At 36.3% G+C, this 14,441-nt stretch overlaps 1 long non-coding RNA gene across 5 annotated transcripts; it reads left to right on the top strand.

Moving 5' to 3' along the window:
- On the top strand, positions 1-8,950 carry LOC145492166 (uncharacterized). 5 transcript variants are annotated; one of them, XR_014049953.1, is made up of 6 exons: positions 1-1,528; positions 2,093-2,292; positions 3,931-4,020; positions 4,904-4,990; positions 6,322-6,403; positions 8,136-8,950. It is a non-coding gene; the product is annotated as an uncharacterized LOC145492166 (long non-coding RNA). The 5 variants fall into 5 exon arrangements; XR_014049952.1 differs by lacking the exon at positions 2,093-2,292 and having other exon boundaries at positions 2-1,533; positions 4,893-4,990; positions 8,136-8,926; XR_014049951.1 differs by lacking the exon at positions 2,093-2,292 and having other exon boundaries at positions 8-1,533; positions 8,136-8,909.
- The last annotated feature ends 5,491 nt before the right edge of the window (positions 8,951-14,441 follow it).

Raw genomic sequence — 14,441 nt, 5'->3', positions numbered from 1 at the left:
CAGACCACAAGCTCAGAATATGTTCTGAAATAAGTACAAATTGGGGTCAAATCCCAACAGGACTCACAACAAACCAAATAACATGGTAGAAAGAGTTTCCAGAAAAGTTATATGATGAAGTCAAAGTAAACTAAAATTTACATTCGTATCCTAAAAATGTTGTTACTTGTTGTGGAAATTCCCCCCATTTGCCTGTGTAAGTATCACATATGCTCAAAAGTTGATCATCTTTAATGCAGTAATCAGTTCATATCTTGCTATTTACATTATTGATCAGAAGTAAGTTACCACCATCTCTCTAAATGAGTCTTGATTCTCTTGAGATGCGTCTTGATTCTTTTGAGTCTTTTGATCTCGTTTATGGTTTCGATAACAAGAAAAAAAAACATTGTACGCTAAACAGTTAACCCCATTACCAACCCTTCTAAGAAAAACTTTCCTCTACATGTACATAGTCAAACCAGGCAGGCAAAATCATCCTCACAGCCGGTCAATTTGCCTGGTGCCCGGCCCGTAATGACACTCCCTGTAAATTGTTGATGTTATCCTTCAAAGCAGAATAATTATTACAAATCCCTGAATGCAGGTACAGTTTTAGCTGCTCTTTATATCAATATTATTCTTGTATGGCTACATGTAGCTCCCTGAGCAGGCAAGATTTACCAAATCCTACCCTGTGATTGGCTATCCCAGCGGGCAAGATGGTCTATGTTGCCATGCTGGATTAAGTACTGTGTCCCACAAGAAAAATTTGTTTATCCCATAATTCCTATATTGATGAAGCTTGTTCGGGCAATATCGCTGAACACTGGCATTTTTATGGACCTTACATGTAACTCTTTTGGTCCAATTAAATAACTTGGCTAATATCCAGCCATCTTGACATCACCCTTTGTCAATTACACTGTAGAATAACCAATGTGTACAGTAATTGGACTGAGTCAAGCACAATTTACGGTGTAATTGTGTCAGTAATTTGAAATCTAATGAGACAGATTACTAATAATACCGTCAATAACAAAGTTCAATATTAAAAACGTCTTTAAAGGACTTTTATTGAGAAAAACAACTCAGTAGTGTTTTCCATAAGTTTTTAACACTATAGGAAACATTAAGAAGAATTAAGCCAGTTAAGCATGAATGAATGATATGTGAATGGCGATGGTGTCCAATTACAAAATTTAGTTGTGATTGGATACCTGCAATTGGGGAACCAAATGTTGAAATGAACAAAGAATTTTGTTGATCAAATGAATATAATTTCTGAATTTTGATTGGTCAATGACACATGCACATTCAGGGTGCAGAGTACTTGTACATGTACAAAACTTGTATATATAGTCACTGACAGACTTCAATTATAAATGTACAATGAATGTAAGTAATGTAGTTTTAATTATTACTAGAAGAGTAACCTCTTACATGTACATTGTTTGTTTCCACAGAATGCACACATCATCAAATAAAAAGGAGCCTGGATTTTCAACACAGGATAATATGATATCAACATGGAAACTGATTGGTTAAGGTACAGTACAAGTGATAATTATAACAACAGCTATTAAAGCAGCCTTTCAAACTGTAACATGTTTAATCTTAAAAACAAAGTTAACCACAAAATAATAGCTTGCTTTAGTGTATACATCTATTTGGAAGGATGCCATTTAAGAGGTGAATAATTATTATGTTAAATACAAACACATAAGTTAATGCAAGGGATGGATGAGTTACTTTCTGAGTCAGACAGGCTGTCTACAGATGTTGGGACTGCATAAGCGTGGATAGAGATGGCCAGAGTGCAAGTGTCTGTTAGGGGCTTACTCATTAAGTTATTGTTCCTTGTACAATTAAAAATAGATTATTAAGTTAAAGAGATATTTATAAACATTAATACATGTACATGTATAATGTTAAAGTGCATGCACATCATATCGTACAGGATAAATACATTTGTGCATTTACAATCCTTCTTGATGTTCCACCAACATTAATAAACAATTTTACTGCCCAAATCACTTCATTGCCAGAAGCATGAATGAGTTGACTGACATAGAGTTCTTTGATTTCAGCACAATATTGTATTTTCTCATAGAAATGAGGGTCCAGATGAAGGTTTAGTTATTGACACCATCCTGAGAATGGTCTCATCTTAAAGCCTGCAGGCAGCAGGTTCTGATTTTTGCCAGGTGAACAATGCCTGACCAGATTCAAATCAAGGTCTGCATTTTGCACTGTTCAATGCCTTAACACCATCATGCTGCTGGTGGGATGAGACAGTCTTAACACTAGTAGGTTAGTGCGTTTACCAGCTTCATTATTGGTTCCAATGTTTGGTATATTGCTTTGTTTAAAATAGAAATAGGTTCTGACAGGCAAATCCTAGCTGCATGTCTTTCATATAAGCCTTATTTATCTCTCAAGCATACACATCCTGCATTGCTATAAGACAAGATTATTGGTAAAGCATCTGTAATGGGGGGAACCTTTCGGGTAGTGTTTGCTATCTGCATCCCTGTCCTGTTGTTCATCTTCACACTGCAGCCTCTTGTTTCATATTTGCAGTTTTTCCAGTGCTTACAAGGCTAGAGTGCTTTTCAAACCTTTCCTATTTTTAATCTGATAGAAAACAGAGAAGCAACAATAAATTATTCTACGTGCTGAGACTAAAACAGCATTAAACCTTTGTTAAAAATTCTTTTAACTGGTGTAAGGTAGCCATTCTTGAGCAGCTTACATTATATTACTTGGCAGGGAATCTTCAGTCAACCACAAAGGTATTTACATGTACATCTCAAAAGCTACTTGTGTCCAGTACTCGATCTCCTGGTGAATTGTTTGCCTAGTACTAAGCTACGAACAAATGAACAAAGTGTTCTTGTTGTTGTTGTATGTAAAATTTTATTGAAAAACTGACAGGAATGAAAAAATACTGGTTGCAATATACCAGAGAAAGATCAAACATATGTAAAAGTCAGTAGACATCAAGTCTATACTATTGCAGAACTAAATTTGTAGTTAAGGCTTTCAGTTTGAAGTCTTCTCTGTTTTCAATGTTAGTGCATTTACTTGGGTTTGCATTCAATAAATCAAGCTTACATGTAACAAACCTCTTCAAGCTCCACTTGTGAATTGTTTTGATTTCTTTCAAAAAACTTTTTTCCAAAATTTGAGTTGCCAAACTCGGGGAGTGGCTTATCTGCGTGTGCGGCTTATCCGCCAGTGTTTATGATGTATTGGAATGGAATGGAATGATTGGAGTGCCTATTGATCTTTGTTAATTTTGCTGCATTTTGTACGTGTACGTGCACTGGGAATGACAAGTAGTTGTTTCAGTGTTGTTCAGTGTTGTTTCATTGGTGCTATTTACTTGTTTGTGAGGAGATTCCCTACATGTAGCCATCCCTGGGATACAGTTGTAGATGAATGCTCATTTGTGGGAGGAGGGACCAGTTTCTTTCCACTGTATGTATCCATAGTTCCTTGACCATTTATAGTTATGATTTGTTATTGTGGAAAATATTGAAGAGGCAGTGTCAGTGGTCTAATGGTTGGTGTACTGGACTGCACATCAAGCAGTCTTTGGTTTGTTCTTGTGCAAGGCACTTGACTCTCACAGTGCCTCTCAACACCCAGGTATACAGTTGGTACTTGGTGAATTCAATGCTGGGGGCTAAACCTGCGACAGATGGTGGGGAAGGGGACAAAATTATAATACTTTTTCACTTCATACTTGCAAAACCCACACAAGCTGTGGTGTTTTGGATCACTTGGTCTAACACAGATTCTACGGCACCTCCATTTGCAAACTTCTCCCCAAGTAGGGCTGAATTTTTTTACACAACTGATGACTTACTTTTGTGTAGTTTGTAAAACTTAAGAGATTAAGGCTGTCATAAACTTAAGATTAAAACATTTCCTGTTTCTTACTAGATACAAAATAGAGAAGCAACAATGAAAGTACAGTATGTGCTGAGACTCGAGAGGACAAAGAATCAATTGGGACTTTGAGTCCCTTGTAAGGTGAGTCATAATTTTCTTTTAAAGGAAGAGTTTGGGTTAGGGATGTGGCCATACTGCACTTTAGACCTTCAAAATTCCTTAAAACTGTAATGCCAGGGATACCATTGTATTCTTTTGAGAGTGGTGGGACACAGAGATTTAACAGCTGTTACAATGTACATGTAAGCACACTGCATGGACTGCAGATCAAGAAGTCTGGGTTTGAGCTAATGGTTAGGGTTTCTGTTGTGTTCTTGAGCAAGACAGTCTTTACTCTCACACTCTCTCTCTCTCCACCTAAGTGTGCAAACAGGTACTGGGTAAATTTAATCTGCATGGGTGTTAACCCTGCAACAGACTCGCATCAACTCATCCCATGCTATCATTGTCAAACCTTGCCCCCATAGGGTTGAAACAATTAAAAATCTGATGATTTTTTTATAATTGTTTGGTTCTGTGAAACAGACAGATTAGCATCCCATCCAGGGGGGAGTAGAACTACTCAATATCACTTAATGCAACAAAGACTGGGTTAAGCTGTGGTGGCTTAGATCACTTGGCCTGATACAGACTTTATGTTACCTTCATAGTCCAAACTAGACTACAGTGTATGAGTGGTCCGTCTTTCCTTAGTATGTCATGTGTGACTCGAAAGAAAACCACAAGATAAAATGGCTGTGCGAACTCCTGGAGGCGAAAAGCACTCTCCCAGGATTTCACGTGGCCATTTTTTCTCACAGTTTATTCACAGTCTTGCTCAATGGACTAAGCGAAAGAGGGACTACTCATAGCCTAAGTCCAAACTCACCCTAGTAGGGTTAAATCTTTATAAATCTGTGTAGTTTGTAAAACTTACAATATCAGGGAATTACATAAAGTTAAAACATTTGCAGTTTCTTACTAGATACAAAACAGAGAAGCAAGGAAAAGAGCTATGTGCTGAGACTGAAGAGGAGAAAGAATCAAATTGAGACACTGGATTCTTTAGTAGGTCAGTCACAATTTTATTTATGTTTGGTATCATGGACGAGGAATAATAATAATAATAATATTGTGCACAATGCAGGCAAAAAGTTAAAACAAATAGATAGATGTTCTTGTTGCACAACTTTTCAGCCATTTCAGCAAACCGTTAATTGTTATGTGGCCATATACGTTAGCCCTTCAAGGGTAGGGTGTACAAAAATCCTTAAGACTGCGATGTCTTGGGTACTGTTGTCGAGGAGTATTGTTCTGTGAGAGGAGGGACACAGTGGTCTGATGGTTACTGTACTGGTCTGCACATCAAGCAGTCTGGGTTTGAGCTACATGTAATGGTTAGAGTCTCTGCATGCATTGTGTACTTGGGCAAGACACTTTACTCCCATGCTACAGTAACTCCCTCCACCTACATGTAGGTGTACAAAATAATGGGTTCTGGGTGAATTTAATTGTCGGGATGCTAATAGCATCTCATCCAGGTGCAATAATAATAGAACATTTTTGTTTTTTCACATTTTTATTTCCATTCAACGACTTACATCAATTTGTAAAAAAAATAGGCTAAAAATTAATAAACGGCTATTAAGTTTACATCAGTACCTTTTGTTATACTACAAGTGACAAAAATAAAACTGCACAAGAAAAAAGACAACGAGAACAAAGGACCCAAAAAAATAAATGAATGAATAACTTCGTGATTACAAAGAGCAAATCAATCTAAATTACTTCTTTGGTTACTTACGTATTTAATCTACATGTATCTACATATTGATTTGCTAAATATCCATTTTTTTTTTCAAAAGAATTCTTATTTATTTTACATTTATGTTCAGTTTCATATTTTTTAGCTATTTTCTTTTGATAACCTTTAATTTTAGGATGTGTATATTTTGGTTTCTTCTGCAGTCCCACCTAAACAGCTTTCCAACAATAATAAAGTAATTTAGTAATTTACATGTAGCTGAGGGGCATTGCGTAGTAGATATTATACCAAATATAACATCCTGCAAAGAAAGACAAACCTGTTGATTTGATAAAAGGCACCAATAAGATTTAAAATCATTCCAAAATTGCCTTGAGTAGAGGGGCATTGGTAAAGGATATGGTATAAAGTTTCTGGTTCGGCCTCACAAAAAGTACAAACATCGTCTGTTCTGTAACCAGACCTGGATAAGCTGTGGTGGTTTGGATCACTTGGACTGATGCAAACTTAACCTTACCTTCATTGTTCAAACTTTCCCTGGCAGGATTGAAATAGAAAAATTCTGATGATTATTCTTAGTTCTGAAATTATGATATAAAGGATGTCATTCAGGTTAAAACATTTCTGATTCTTACTAGATACAAAACCGAGAAAAAACAAAAGCTGTGCTGAGACTCAAGAGGAAAAAGAATCAAATTGAGACATTGGATTCCTTATTAGGTGAGCCGCAATATTTCGTATTTTTCTTTTAAAAGGAAGAGATTTTTTTTACTATTGTACATAATAATAGAGATGTTATTGTTTCACTGTCCAGATTATCTCAAGAAACCCTTGTTATATGTCTAACCAGATACCCTAGCCCTTCAGGGTGTGGTCAATACAAGCATTCCTTAAGAATACAATGCCCGAAGTACTGTTGTTGATGAATATTCAAACTGTGAGACGAAGGGCCTGATTGGATCATTGACCAATTGCTTTCCAGTTCATGTATCAATGCTTCCTTAGCCATAAAGTCTCATGAGTGATCAACTTAAAGTTCTCCTGATAATCTCAATCTAATCACGAAGAAACAGTAAAGAGGATTTAGAGAGTAACCTTAAAAAAAGAATTGTCTGGATACCTCAAAAGCAGTAGGCAGAATTTGTTTCTTGACTAAGGACTCTGAATAAGGACTAAGCAGTGAGAAGGAAGGCTATATGCTGGAGGATGTTGTCTTGATTTATAACTAAATTCTAGACCAAACCCTGAAACATTTACAGCAAAGAAAACCAGACAGCCCGGAAATGAAGATGTAAAGTCCTTGTTGATTTCATTTCAAGGGTGCCAAAGTAAACAATGTACCTAAGAGTGTTTTTTGCCGTAAAAGGTATATGAAAATACTGCATAGATTCAATATGAGAGGACAAACATAGGGATCTTATCCATAGATTTTAAAGCTAGAACAACCTTGTAGAGCATAATAACAGTGTCACGTGATAGTGCTGCATGTGTTTTGAAAGTGCACGTGAAATAACTTGTTTGGTTGCACAAGTCAGTCTCGTCATATGCTAACACTTTAGTGGAAGAGACATGCTTCATAACTGTGTTAAATCACGGAGTTATTCATTTATTTTTTGCCATGACCTTTTCGGATTTCTACCGTTGTGTGAATTTCCCTCTGGGATCTCAGATGCTCCTGGGAAATGTTCTTGAAATAGCGGTCTAAGTGAAAGTCGTTTTCAGTCGTAGTTTCATACAAACCGTGCTGTCAAAACTAGCTATAGCTGCCAGGTTGTCAGATCAAAGGTGAACAAGAGAAAACCATAATTACCTGTAAATTACTGTAAAATCTATCGTTCAGTTACATAACTACCTCTAGTATTGTATTTGCACAACAGTTTTGAATTTGGAAGCAGCTATTCTTGTTATTCGCTTGTCTAAATATTTTACCATATCTGTTTTTATTTGGTAATAACCGTCCTGCAAATTACATTACCTTTATTTAATATTGTACAAATGTGAAGCTACCCGAGAGCGTATTATTTTTTTAAAAAATTCACGAGTTATTTAAAGATTTGCGGATATTAACCACGCATAAATTCTTCCTCAGAAAGAAAATGCAAATATTGCCCGTTTTGTCGCGAACATTTTTTGCCGTGAGCTTTTTGTGTGTTTTTGGCGGTGAGCTTTTCGCCGGGAAAAATTGCAAATGAAAGTTAATTTTAGAGTGCTATATTTTAGCCGGTGTTATTTTCGTGTTGCTGTTTGTCCGCATTTTAAGTTGTTCTTAATATCATTATGTAAACTTCCAGTATTTCTATGACGATGATATATCCAAACGAAGAGCGCATTCCCGATAACAGAATTAACTTGTAAACTTTAGTTGAGAATACATGTACACTGTATGTATATTTTGTTCTTTGGGTTTCAGTATCGCTATTGGTAATTGGACGTTTATTTCTCTTTCTTTCAGGCCGCATCTCAAGTGTAAACGCAGTGACATTAACATGGAGAAAGAAGCAAAGGAAAGCAAAGAACTTTTAGATTTTTCCTCAGTGGATCGCGTTTTAAAAGTAAGGTAGATTTACAAGACAAAGTTGATCTCGATTGAGTTTCTTGCGAAAGATTGTTAGGACGGAGCTCGTATTAGTGATTTCACAACACAAAACTGTCAAATTGTCTATTATCTGCCAAATTGCCTCGAACGTTGCTAGCTTTCGAGTAAGCCGTGAGTTGTATTTCAAGTTTGTGGCTTGAAATTAGGGTAGAATTTTAGAATTATCTGGATTTGTTTTTGCAACCCGATTTTCAGTCTGGAAGTCCTTGTATTAAACTCGTTGAAATAACTAATAGTCTAGTATCTGTTTCACAAATTTAACGAGATCTTTCCAGTTTTCGAGAACGCATTAAGTTGATGAAAAGGTTTCGCTTTTGAAAGGGCCAAGTAAAAAAATCGAAAAGTGGAAAAATTGTACTTAGAAAAAAAAGTCTGCAATTTTAAATGATATCTGGTTTTGAGTCAAACATATACAGAGACTTTTAGTGGAGAAAATCCTGTACTGTGTAGGATTTTTCCCATTAAACGTTACAGTATATGCTTGATTTCTGGCTAGACTCTGTTTAAAGGCGCAGATTTTTTTGTCTTTTTGGCAACCCTACATAGTTAAAAAATAGTAAAAGAGATAGCCTACATTTTGGCTAGTTTCCAGGCCCTTTTAAAAGCGCCTTTTTTAAATTTGGTTTACTTATTCAAATTGTTTGTAATGAATATTAATTGAATCATTAAATAAACAATAAAAGTTATATTGAAGACGTGTGTGTAATTGACTCTGTTTTTATTGTCTTTGATATTGTTTAGCAATGCTATAATAATGTACACAATAACCACCACTTGCTGTTTCATTTCATTTAATTTTATTGTCTTGCATCAAATAAGTAATTGATCAATTACTAATTAATAAGAGTATATAAATTAAAACGTGTGAAGGAAAAAGTTTGCGTATAAAAACTAAGACTTTTGGCGGGAAAATTTGAAAAAATTTGCACAGCGTTTCCCCTTACAACTTTTTGGAGAAAAATTTAAAGAAGTTACCCTTCAGAAGGTTTTGGTCGCAAAACAATTCTCAAAGGCAACAGTTGATAGAAAATCCTTTCAAAAACTACTGCACCACCTCGCATCGAAAAAGCCATTTTGATATTTTAATACAGGTTTTTTTTCCTTCTCGAAAAATGTCTTTGCCAAACACTTCTAATTTCAGTTTTCAACAACAAACTTCGCGCTGCTTTTTGTGCGAGGTGATGCAAGAGCTCCTAGAGGCACGAAAAATACGAAATGACGGATGGATCAAAATAATAGGCGACAAAATAAAAAACAATTCCAAAAACGATTTGAAATCTCGCAGTGACCCTAAAATAGTGTTTCAAGTAACCGAGTCTAATTTTATATCCAATTGAGTTTGATCTGAAACTATTTGTAGCATGCCATTTCATATGTTTCTCTGTCAGACGATAATATATAGATATAGATATATATGGTACACTTCGGATCAGTTGCACAGGCAGAGAAAACTCATCAAACAAAATCCAATCATTTCCCACCCTTGAAATTGCCCAATTTCGATGGTTTGTAACCCATTTAAGTTTCGAAATAAGTGAATTTTCTGTTCCGATGCGATCGTTTGCTCCATTCTCTTTCCCCGTGCAACAACCAAAGTGTTAACACCACAAAATAATCAATATCTGGTAGATGTTCATTCGTAATATAACGGAAAAATTGCTTCGACCAGCTCAGTATATTTTATGAACTTGTTCAGCCCAAACAATGTCGGAATAATCCACCGTGAAAATTTAGATCTATTGTTGAAAACTTTTCGAAAATATATTCCCCTGTTTTGAACAAAGCATATGAAAGAAAAATGCTTATGTACTTCTTTTGGAGGTCCAGCAATTTAAAAGTTAGAAATGATACAAAAACAAAAAACAAAAAAAAAATTAGCAAGGGTTTGACAAGGCACGTTTTGAATTCCAATTCATATGCAAATATTATCATCCTGGTTAACAAATTTTTGCTGGCCTTTCTAGTTTTGGTTATGATTGTGACAAAATTGTTGGCAGCCTTTTAAATCTTGAAAAACAGATAAATGCAATAGCTAAATTTAAATGTTTATTGTGTGGTCATTGCATGCGAAAGGTTCTCTTTTTGGAAGTCATTGCTAAACAATCGTTGAAAAACAAAAGATGGCAGAATCGAATTTGATTTGAAAATGTTACAGAAACAGGTATTCTATTTTCAGTTCCCTGCGATCCTGAACTCGCTCGTTCTTTCAAGCTGAAAATTACAAGTTTCCTTAACGATTGTTAACTGTAGTTCTGAGAATTTGGTAGCACATCAAGACAGTATCTCCCAGTCGATGATTTTTTTTTTTTTATCACTCTGGCTATACTTCTCTGCTTTTTTTTCTTTTACAACACCTTTTATAAACCAGATATTGATCTTAGAAGCCTAACCTTTCAATATCTAGAGGTTAAACAAACGTTGAGATTAAGGTGGCACTTTCAAAAATTGAGAGTTTTGTAGTGTCTCCAATAACCTGAAAATATTTTCAATTTATTTTAAAGTAGCTGTGGTACAACAAAAAGTGAGAAAAGCTATGATTTCAGCGGAAGATAACTATCTCGGTAATCACATGACTCTAAATCTCTGAGAAATCCCCCTTTAGCCTTCCGAATCCCTTAAAGTACTCCCAAAGCTTTCGTTACAGTTGAAAAATCGTCGGAAGTCTTCGGAAATCCTCGAGTGATTTCCGTAATAGTCGACGATCTTCGGAATACCTCGAATGGCTGTCGTCAGCGGTTCGGAATCTTCGAATTTCTTTTGAAATCTTCGTTGTAATTTGCAATCGACCTTTTTTAACCGGAGTCTAGATATAAGTTTTTTAAATATCAGTTTTCCAGATTGTTGAACATGTTTTCAAATAATTTTATAATACAAGTGTGTTCAAGTTATTTATTCCATTCTCTTTCAAGAGTAATTTTCATTGGCCTGGCATTTTTCTGCTTTATTACATTACGAGTTTTAGGCTTTATTGGAAGAGAATTTAATGTTTGATGATAATTTTAATAATAGCAAAACAATTTAAATTTGTTACATATAATTTCCTTTGTTCCAAAAAATACTTTTCGTGTTTCACGCTACACGACTGTGGTCCTGTTAATCTCCTTTTACAGGAAAAAAAAAACACTGAATTTTACTCGATCTGAAGAGAGTAAAACATTGCACAATAATTTTAATTCTAGCAAGACAAATTATTTGTGTGTAAAGCAATTTTTCGTTGTTGCCAAAAACAATTTTTCGTTGCCGTGTACAGGCCATATAAATCTCCCTTTGCCTAAAAAAACACCTAATGTCATTACTTTGTCGATTCCGAGACGAAACGTACGCGAATCGATTTCAAGAATTAAGATGGTGTTGCTAAAATATAGTGCCACCGTAAAAACTCAACGTTGTTTATCCACTTAAAATATTTCCTGAAATCATATCGACCAAAATGGTGGCTACCAGAATCGAGATGGTTAGCTAGTTATTAAAACAATTAAATACCACGACTTTTTTCAACTAGAAAAAACCTCGACAAATAATCCTCACAGCGTAAGCTTCAAATATATTGCCACCATTTTGATCGAAAGTTATGAAATTAAAATTCTTATCTCGTTGTCATCTCCAATGTTGAATAGCCATTAACTCCTCGTGAATTTCAATGTCCTCTTTCGTTCGCCGGGTCATACCAACGGATTCCATCTTCGCCGTCAGGCCATTTCCTCTCCTTAAAAACAAGACAAGGAAGAGAAACATAAGCTTTTTCTCGGCAAATCGCAAGCAGCGAGCAAATCTTGCATGAACCGGCTGCACGTGGTAACGGTTCATTAACCAGATAGCAACACGCGACGAGAAGATCAAGAAATATCAAACAAATTCAGCGCAAGTATCTCGCAGACTTGGGAAACTCTTCACTGAGATGCTGTAGCTCACGAGTATCTGGTTAATGAACGAAGCTGTGTGTGGCTCGACAAAGAAAATTGTGAGCAAAGGGTGGAACTTTCGGAAGGTAGAAATTGTTCTGTTTGGAGAATATCAAAGAGATTAAAACGTGCACTCACCATTAATATTTTAATACTTCTATCTTGTCCTGGTTTTTCTTCTTCGACGGAAGAACATGGCCAGATCCGACAACAACAGGAGCACATAAATCCAACGGTCTTCACAATATGACCAAGTGTTTGGTTTGACGCAAATTTCACTAGTCATGAATATTGATTACATGCAAACTAGAACCAATCGCTGACAAAAAAGCCGCCGCATATTTTCATGAACTGTATTTTAATTCTTATGCAAAACTATTTATTACGTCGAAAATATCATTTTCACCCCAGATGTTTGCATTTTTAGGCTTTATGAAGACAGTTTAAGTGAAATGAGACTGATTCACACGGCCACCGTATTTCATTAAATAAACCTTTCTGATAATTACGCGGGTTTTTAAACATTTCCGTGTAAAGACCTGATGACCTACGAATCAAAGCTTATAATTAGGTACAAGCTGTGAACAATTAAAAAAGAAAATAACTACTTTAAGTAAAACGTTTTCAAAGTTTGATGATTGTATGACTTTGTTACTTTTAAATGCTTTCATTTACTGAAGAGCATTAAATATAAACGAGGCATTTGCAAATCATGGTTTCCCTTGTGTGTTCTCACCCAGTCTTCCCCTGCGTTCGCAACCCCGCGAGCTTTTAATCGTCCTATGAATGCCTTGCGGGCATTCACTTTGCGTCTCTTCTATTTCCCGCGCGTTTTGCTGTTGCACGTTGTTCTGTGCGTTCCTCCATGTGTAATTTTTAAAGTTAAGAAAATTGAAATTTTAGCACCTCTAACTAGATTAACTGATAATTTTGGGACAAAAATATATTTGACCACGGGACTTGAAACTGTCTCAAAATTCTTAATTCCCCATCATCTCCACCTGAGACGGGGGCGGGGGGTTCCTGCAGTTTTCGCAGAGACATAGTTAGTAGCTATGCGACCACACCCTGCATATTGTGTGATAACCCTAATGTGGTCTTAATGGGAAGGGGTCCTCTTTAACGATTGAGGGTTAAAAATAAGCCTTTTTGACGGTTGACGGTTAACGCTATTGAGTCGACCCTCATAGCCATGCCGTCACGATGTAGGCTTGCCATGCACAATTAGGGAGTTTAAGAAAACCACGACAGCAACGGCAACGGGAACGTCGTTAAACAAAAAAAAAGTGGCTGTGCACGTGCGTTGTAATTCTTGGTACATTTCTTTGCCGTTCTCTGCAAAACAATAACTTGAAATGACCAAATTCTGCGTTGTCCAGAGAACGTGAACCACGACGGCTAATTTTTCTATTTTCACTTCAAATGTTTCGCCCTGGCCCAGATGCAGTTTCGTGATAGTTTTGACACTAAAAAAACAAAGGAAAATATCGTAAATAGAGTATTGCAAGATTCGTAGGTAAAATGTAAAATCATTTTTTCACCAACGTTGCCTCAGCGTCGCGTTCTGGTTTCTTAAACTCTCTATTATCTGTAAGCCTACGAGGGATAGAGCTAGGGGATACGTTTTTGCATATTAATAAATAATACTAATTTTAAGTCTCATTGAAGAAGTTGGATTGAATGGTTCTTTCACATTGGATTGTCCAGCCACATCAGATACCATCAGAATCAGGAGCCAGAATATCTTGTTTACCTCCTTGCTATCATGACAGTGCGGCACATCTTCTTGGAAATCGTAGAATGAAGAAAAGGAAACACTTTGACAAGCCCTATTCAATTCTTCTAATATAATAAATCTCTTGCTTTAGTTTGAGGATAGGCCTCGCAGGTTCTCCGTCATCGAAGCCGATTCCTTCAAGGTTCAGTGTCTTCCGTGGTCAATACAACAGACCACACCCAGTGACCCGAACGGTAACCACCTCCCTTGGCTTCCTCCCCTCCACCTTCCCCGTGGGAATCTGGCTAGGCCAGGTAATTTCAATCTAAGATTTCTGATGGGTGAAGCCCAGGGTGAGATCTGGTAAGGTCAAAATAATCTCTTTTTTTTTGATTGGGTATTTAATCCACGTGCGCGTTCAAATGCAGTAAAATTGCTCTTTCAAATTATTGATAGATGTAAGCATGATTACGTCAGTTGCTCAAGTTTATTCACGCCGAAGCGTCATTTACACTGATTTCTTTTCAAACCTCTGTCACCCCA

The sequence above is a fragment of the Orbicella franksi genome, chromosome 7 (genome assembly GCF_964199315.1).
Source record: "Orbicella franksi chromosome 7, jaOrbFran1.1, whole genome shotgun sequence".
Classification (NCBI taxonomy): domain Eukaryota; kingdom Metazoa; phylum Cnidaria; class Anthozoa; order Scleractinia; family Merulinidae; genus Orbicella; species Orbicella franksi.
Note: the sequence above shows the minus strand (reverse complement) of the source record. Positions and strands in the feature narration are given on the sequence as shown.